We start from the raw sequence: 8,780 nt of genomic DNA on the forward strand, positions 1-8,780 counted from the left end.
ACCCTATTTACCTAAAAATCTAACTAATAGGAAAAGTAATAAAGTGCATTTTAATAGTAAACTTAATAGCAAACTATATACTAACACTAATAATAAACCTATGTTAATAGACAGTAATGTTGAATCAAATAACAAAAATAGTAAACATCCCACAACTAAAAGAACTACTAATCACAATAATAATATTGTACTAGAAAATAATAGTAATCATAGCACACTCCATACCCACCCACACAATAAATTTAAGAGAAAAAATAAAAATTCTATCTGGTTAAATATACCCTTCAACTGTGCAATATCTACAAATATTTATAAAAAATTCATGAATATTTTACAAAAAAATTTCCCTTCTTCTCACAGATATAGTAAAATCTTCTCTTGTCATAAAATCAGAATTTCTTACTCTACCCTTCCTAATGTAGGTACAATCATAGCTAGGTTAAACAAAAAAAACATCAAGTCAGCTAGAATTAATGAAATTACAAATAGTGGCCATATGAATGCAAATAATAATCCATCTATTACCAATAATGATGCTACCAATAATTATACAAATAGAAGTGAAAATAACAATAGCGAAAGAAATTATGAAGATAGTAGCAATATACTTATTCCTATAAACCATAATTTCAACCAACAATTAGAATATATCAGTAATGACGTTACAGTTTTGACTGAAGTTGATGATAGGCCCAACTCCAATAGAAGTAATAGTGATCAAAGACATAATTCATATAATATCAATATGCCAAATGTGGAAAGAATAAGTCCAACTAATAGCACATCAAGATATGAATTAAATAATGATGGTAATAGCCAATATATACCTAATAATAGAATTGAAGAATTGATAAATGATATTAGTGTAAATAATTGTAATAATAATAATAATAGAGATATTAGAAATAATATAGGTGGAGTTGATAACCCCACCATGTGCAACTGTAGAAAAAAGTCCCATTGTCCTTTATTTGGATTTTGTTGTACCCGCAACGTAGTGTACAGATGCATCATTAGTACTAGAACAGAGAATTATATTTATATAGGGTGTAGTATTAACCTGAAACAGAGAATATATAACCATAAATCTTCATTTAGACTTAGACATAAGGCAAATAGTACAACTTTGGCAAGTAAAATTTGAGAGTTAAAAGACAATAGTATTAATTTTAGCCTTAAATGGGAAATTATAAGAAAAGCTCAACCTTATAGAAATAATAGATATGGATGTGAATTGTGTTCTATGGAAATATATGAAATTTTTAAACTTAGGAACAATCCTAATCTAATCAATAATAGATTAGACCTTAGGGTATCATGTGTGCATTGCTCTACTCGCACTTTTAAATTTTTTAAAAAATAGGACTTTAATTTAAATAACTAAAGTTATCAAAATTTATAGTACCTTACTTCTATTATAGTCATCTAGAACTATCAACTAGCACATATTTATTTTGGTAATTGAAACTTTACAACATATATTCCTGATCTCTATCCTTAACATCTAATCTACTTAAATCAGTCATCAGATTCCTGTATTGATTATCCTTGTTATTTCCTAACATCCTTTCTTTTCTCAGTCCCTTAAACATCAGTATACACATTATTATAAACTAATATAAATCCGATAATAATTTTTATCTTTTATTCACATTATATAAATAAGGCTTACCTATGTGTCTCCTAAATAGTATCATTATCTTATCGTCAGCTAATAAGTTTTTTTTTAAAGATAATTCAAAATAGTGTTCATGATCACTATATACTTAATATACTTAATATCCTTAAATTTTACACCCTATCCAGAGCCCCTGAATTCAATATTGGCATTATTTCATGATTTTTGTGGAAGATAACTACATCTCATTTTATTTTATTAACATACCTCTTATTGTGTAAACATTAGTTAGAATTCTGTTGTTGTCTGTACCACTATACTGTTACTCTATTCAGACTAAAAGTAAAAAACCTATTTGACCCATATACCTAGGGCTATAATTCCTCAACATTAATTCCTCAACATTTTGATAGTAATAAAATGACCTGATACTACTATGACCAGTGAAACCTCTAGATTCTAATACTTTTATAGCCTTGTCCATGCATACTGCTTACACCTTCCCTCTCTTTAGAAGTAATTGTCCCTTTGCTATCACCACTAGATAAGAAACAATAGAATTCTGAGACAGTTAAAACTTTTGTCTAGAATCAATTACTAGCCTGATAGACCCTGCTATGTCAAGATGGACTTATATATTCTTCCTCTGCTCTCTCCCACTTGGTTTTAATATGTTGCCACATTTGTAATATGTCTTTTTTTCTACATTTTTTCGTGCAGCTGAAGATTGCTCTTCATATTGCATTTAAGGTAATGCTCACATTACTTAAATAAATTGAAGTAGCATGAAACGTGCGTACTGCAATCACTTTTGAAATCCGTGTTGCTTATTGTTTGATTTTAATCACCCATCCTTTTGGGATGTGATATTCAGGTGCCTTCGCATAAGTACCATATTCAAGCCTTGAATCTATATCTAAACCGTATATATATATATATAGATAGATAGATAGATAGATAGATAGATAGATAGATAGATATAGATATATATATATATATATATACATATATATATATATAAAATCTATAAATCTCTCTTTCTCTCTCTGTATATATGTATGTTTATATATATATATACATCTTGATACACACACACACACACACTTACACACACATGCATACACATGCATACACACACACATTGCTTTTGTGTGAAGTTATGTACAAAAACAGTTGAAACAGTAGACTGAAAGAGCAGTCCATACTAAAATAGTAAAGTACATATCTATTATTACAAGGAAAAGATTAGCAGTGACTTTGAAGTTTTGGCTTACTAGCTGTCATCAGAACATCTGAGGAAAGCTTGTAAGGTAAAACTTCAAAGTCACGGCCCAGTGGGTTTTTTTCTCCACCACGCTAACCAAGACAGTATTCTTAACTCCATTAGTAAGGAGTTATGTGCCTCTGGCCAGCAGGTCTGGTGAGTTGCCTATATTGCAAAGAGCAATAATAGACGAGAAAACAGTGGTAACTTTCTGACCAGCCATAACCTGCAACTATGTTACTGTGTAGGTATATATATATGTGTGCGTGTGTGTGTATATATATATATATATATATATATATATATATATATATATATATATATATATATCACCATCATCATTATTTAATGTTCATGTTCCATGGTGGCATGTGTTAGACAGGATCTGACAGGTTTGAAAATTCCAAAGTGCTTCAGTGTCTGTTGCTTTCACATGGATTTCTACAGTGGATTCCCTTCCTAATACAAACCACTTTGCTGTATGTGCTGGGTACCTTTTTTTCTGTGGCATCAGCATTAGTAAGTTCACTGTATGTTTGAATATCATCATCATCGTCATCATCATCATCATCATCATAATCAGCATCATTTAACATCCGTTGTCCATGCTGGCATGGGTTGGACAGCTTGACCAGAGCTGGCAAGCTGGGGAGCTACACCAGACACCAGTCTAATTTGGCATGGTTTCCTTATAGCTGGATGCTCTTCCTAATGCCAACCACTCTGAGAGCATAATGGGTGTTTTTATATGTCACAATTCAAGACAGGATGCCCCTGGGAGCTCCTCTATGCTGATGACCTTGCTCTAATTGCTGAGTCACTATCAGAACTAGAGGAAAAGTTTCAGGTGTGGAAACAAGGATTAGAATTGAAGAACCTTAGAGTCAACCTAGCTAAAACCAAAGTCTTAATAAGTAGGAAGGCAAACAAACTACAAATCCCTTCAGGTATATGGCCCTGCTCAATCTGTAAAAAAGGCATAGGTAGAAACTTCATAAGATGTACCCAGTATAAGCTATGGACACATAAGAGGTGCAGCAATATCAAAGGGAGGCTAACTGGGAAGATAGTTTTTGTATGTGGCAAATGCTAAGGTACTATAAACACTGAAAATGTGCAGAGAACAGCTTCTGTCACATTCCAGGGAGAAAAACTAGAAATAGTTGATAGCTTCCATTACCTAGGGGACCAAGTTAGTAGTGGGGGTGGATGCTCTGAAAGTGTAGCTGTTAGAATAAGAATAGCCTGGGCAAAGCTCAGAGAGCTCCTATCTCTGCTGGTGACAAAGCGCCTTTCACTCAGAGTAAAAGGCAGACTGTATGACGCATGTGTACGAACAGCCATGCTACATAGCAGTGAAACATGGGCCGTGACTGCTGAGGACATGCATAAGCTTGCAAGGAATGAAGCCAATATGCTCAACTGGATGTATAATGTCAGTGTGCATACACAACAGAGTGTAAGCGCCCTGAGAGAAAAGTTGGATTTAAGAAGCATCAGATGTGTTGTGCAAGAGAGACGACTGCGCTGGTATGGTCATGTGTTGCGAATGAATGAGGACAGCTGGAGGAAGTAGTGCTGCCCTGGATCAAGAGGGTGGCTGCTGGAAGACCTTATGTCTGGCAACAGGATTCTGTACCATGCTACACAAGCAGGAGAACCAAATCATGGCTGTCAGACAATTTCTGTGACCACACCATGCCTAACTTCTGGCCACCTAACTCTCCACACTGCAACCTCCTTGATTATTATGTGTGGGATGCAGTTGAGCAACAGACCAACAAAACTCCTTGTAATACCAAAGATGAACTGAAGGCAAGTATTATGGCAGCATTCACCAACTTAAACAAGGAGACCATCCAAAAGAGTTGCAGGAGATTCCATGAGGCCAATGGCGATTTTATTGAATAAATTTACTCTTTAGTATTTCAAGATATTTTTATGTAATTTTGGTAAATATATTTGCTAAAATGAGATGTCAGTGCTATTTTCATTTTTGCATAATTTAGACGACAGTTTATTCACTGCACCCTGTATATGCAATTTTGGTACCGTGTAGTGTTTTCAAGAAATGGTCAATACATTTCTTTGATAAAAGAAGAAAAATTTTCCTCTTTGTCTCTTTGTCAAGAGTATTTTTGTTCTAATAACATATCTTCCAGCACACCTCATTTGCTATTTTTCTGATGTATCCTAAAATTTTACTATTTCTTTGATCTTTGAGAGATATCTCCATATTGGATACATATCTTGTCTATTGATTAATTATTGATGGCAATCACTCCTGATATTACTATTAAGGGACACTACAAAAAAGAAAAATGCTTGCTCAAAACCAAACAGATAATTCAAATATTATCAAAGGACAAATATCAATGTATTGATTCTTTTCTTTCTTTTCTCTGTAACAATAATGACTGAGTGAAATGTATCATAATGATGGTTACAGGTAGTTCTTGCACTCACTCTTCCAATATCTGAGCAGAAGGACAAATGTCTGAGTTTTCGGGTCTCTTATCCTTCCTGTCTCATCCTACAGTTGTGAGACTTGGACATTGTCCAGGGCCCCTAGGCAAAAGTTAAGTTACCTTCTCAAGTCATACTAACTCATAAGGGCTGGTTTCCCAGTTTCATGGTGCATATATTCCCCACCTGGATGGGAAGCTAGCCCTTCACAGAATTACTTTTTTTTCCAGCTGAGTGGACTGGAGCAACGTGAAATGAAGTGTTTTGCTCAAGAACACAGTACATCAAAACCACACTCTAACCACTTATCCACATGTCTCCACAGGACCCTTGAGGGTCACCTGAACTCCACTGGTACAAAGACACTTCACAGGTTTATGGGCTACCATTGGTCAAATTTTGTATCCAATCAATGACCATATGCAAAAACTGGAATGCATCCTGTTTACTCGTATGATTCATGGGAATTGGCTTACACTGTTTGATCATGCTGCTTGATTTTCAGTGTTGGATCCTGGATCCTCTTTTTGGAGGATCTGGCTGGGGTGATGACTCATGTTGATCAGCCACATGTCTCATGGTCACAGCAGATGAAGAAGTATCTCACAGAGGTGAGAATTGACTACGACACTGCTCAGAAGGTTGCTCAAGCAAATACTGGCAAATGATGGATGCAGCAAACACTGGCAAATGATGGATGTAGCAATGTGCTTCAACCCTGCACACCTGACCTCTCGGGTTCTCGGGTAGTTAATGACACTAAGTTGTTTAAAAGCATGACGTAGTCTGTCTTTTTATAAATCAGTAAGATCCAGGATGTTAATTTCATTCTCTGTTGTATAAGGTATGTCAGATAAAACCTGTCACTGGATATGATGTTATTCTACCACAAGTTGCCTGAAATTTATTAATTTGTTTTCCACACAGAAAGATAAACTGAAATGTTTACAATTAATTGTTTTGCCCAGAGCTTCAATGAAATAACTAGTCAATTTAAACTTAAAATTCAAAAGTTTGTAGTCCAGTACCTTATCCATTATATTATTTTATGTCTATTTAAAAAACTTTTTTGCCAGAGGGTGGATGTTACTGTTGCTTTTAGCCCCAGGAGAACATCTCCTCCAGCTGGCTATTGACACACGTCTGTGTCGTTTTTTTGCCAGAGTTTTTTTCCAAACCTCTGATCATAGACAAGATTATATAATTAGAGGCCTGAGGAGGTCAGTTATTTTGCAGTCAACAAGTGTGATGTTAACTGTCCTTTGATTCTGGTATCATGCAATATTTTTTAATATTTCAGGTTAAAATTCCTTCACATTGAGACTAGGAAAATGTATATGTAAGACATTTTTACCCCATTATCCATGCTATGCTTGATGTAATTTTTCTCTGGGTGTGTATACTTGATTGTATGTATGCATGTATGTATGTCTGTAGTCTATCTATCTGTATGCATGTATGCCTATAGCTATGTATTTATATGTGTATTTATGTATGTGTGTATTTATAAATGAATGTATACATGCTGATATGTATGTATATGTATGTATACATATGTGTAGGCATATATATAGACATGTATGTGTATTTATACATATGCCTGTGTTTTTTCTACACATGCCAATACAATATGTTTATCATATGTGAAGTAAACAGAATTACATGTTCAGACCCAAAGGGTTTTGTTGAGTGGCACTTGTGGTTAACTTTACCAATCAGCAGATTGAGAATGAGCTTCTCAATCATACTGCTGTCTAGTCAACTGTAAGACCACTTTAGCTTACATGTGACTTATATATACTAGCATACCACATTCAACATACATCTAAACAAGGATTATGTATTTTTACCAGAAACTAAATATAAACAATATTAGGTTGGAAAGAAATTCCTGCTGCATCTCAAGATGGGAAAAAAACTAATGCTTCTTTGGTCTTAATTCGTATATTTAACCAAGATAATATTTCTTTGCATTATTTATAATATAATCCCATTTATTTGGCAAATTGTTGACCCCACAGTTGTAAAATTATTCATGTTTCAAAGTGAAGGAGCACTCAATATCATTTTAAACCTCTTCACAATTAATAAACTGTTTTCTCTCAAAATAATTTTGCAATGATCTGTAAAGATGATAGTGAGATGGAACAAGATCAGGAGAGTAAGGACAGTGAAGCAAAATTTTCTATGTTTAGTACTATAATCTTTTCTTGAGTGACTTGAGTAATATATGGTCTTGCATTATCATGTGAGAGCAGCATTCCTTTACAAATGACCAATGATGGACACTCTTTCTGCAATTCATTGGGAAATACTTTCAGCTGACAACTGTAGTTCTCAACATCAACCATTATTAGAAAATTACTATTTTTAAATCTCACAATGAAAGATATTCAGCAATAGTACTTTGTAGTAAAGATTGTTTGCTAACATAACATGGCAGTCCTAGTTTAGGATGAATGTTGCTGTAATTTAGCCCCAGGAGAGTAGGGGTGCTAGATTCTCTTGTTCAAAAATATAAGGACACAGATCGTGTCATATAGCCAGCTGGAGATGATGTCTCCTGAGACTAAATTACAGCAACATTCGTCCTAAACTAGGACTGCCATGTTATGTTGGCAAACAATCTTTACTATTAACTGTTATGTTTTGGTTTAACACTTCACAATAGATGACATCCTTTATATTTCACCAAACACAATGCATAACTTTTTTCAGGTGTTTCGTGGTTCTCCTTTGTCATTGGATGCTAACCATTGTTGTTTTTGTTGGATATGACTACAGAGGATCTACTTTTCCTAGTAGGAAAGTTTGGTAACAAGTCTACTCTTCAATGACAAGCAAAGTGCAACTCATTGATTAAGCTAAGAATCAATCAGATGATGAGAGACCTACTGATTAAGTTTATACACTTTTCCAAGTTCTCTTTGATACAACAATTGAAATTCTTATTAATTGAATAACAAGTGTTGTGTCTGGAATTCTGAGACATTATTATACATTGATATCCTTATATTAGTGTCTACACCCCCTTGGATTTAATAAAGAGTTCAATTCAAAGTTTCAAGATCATCATCATTTTATGTCTGTTTTCCATTCTGGCATGGGTTAGACGTTTTGACAGGAGCTGGCAAGCCAGAGAGCATCCATTTGTCTGTTCTGGCATGGTTTTCTATGGCTTGATGCCCTTCCTAATGCCAACCATTTTTACGGAGTGTACTGAGTGCTTTTATGTGGCACCAGCATAGGTTCTTTTTGTGTGGCATCAGTGGCTTGCAAGACAAAAACCTCTCAGCTGAAAGAGAGAATAGAACTGAGAAAAGTGACTGTGAGCCAGATGAGTGGTTGGAGTATAACAGAGGGACAGAGATGTCATGGCACATGAAGAAGGTCAAAGAGTATAATGGTTGAAAAGTTGTGACTATAACAACA

The sequence above is a fragment of the Octopus bimaculoides genome, chromosome 3 (genome assembly GCF_046866305.1).
Source record: "Octopus bimaculoides isolate indiv1 chromosome 3, ASM4686630v1, whole genome shotgun sequence".
NCBI lineage: Eukaryota > Metazoa > Mollusca > Cephalopoda > Octopoda > Octopodidae > Octopus > Octopus bimaculoides.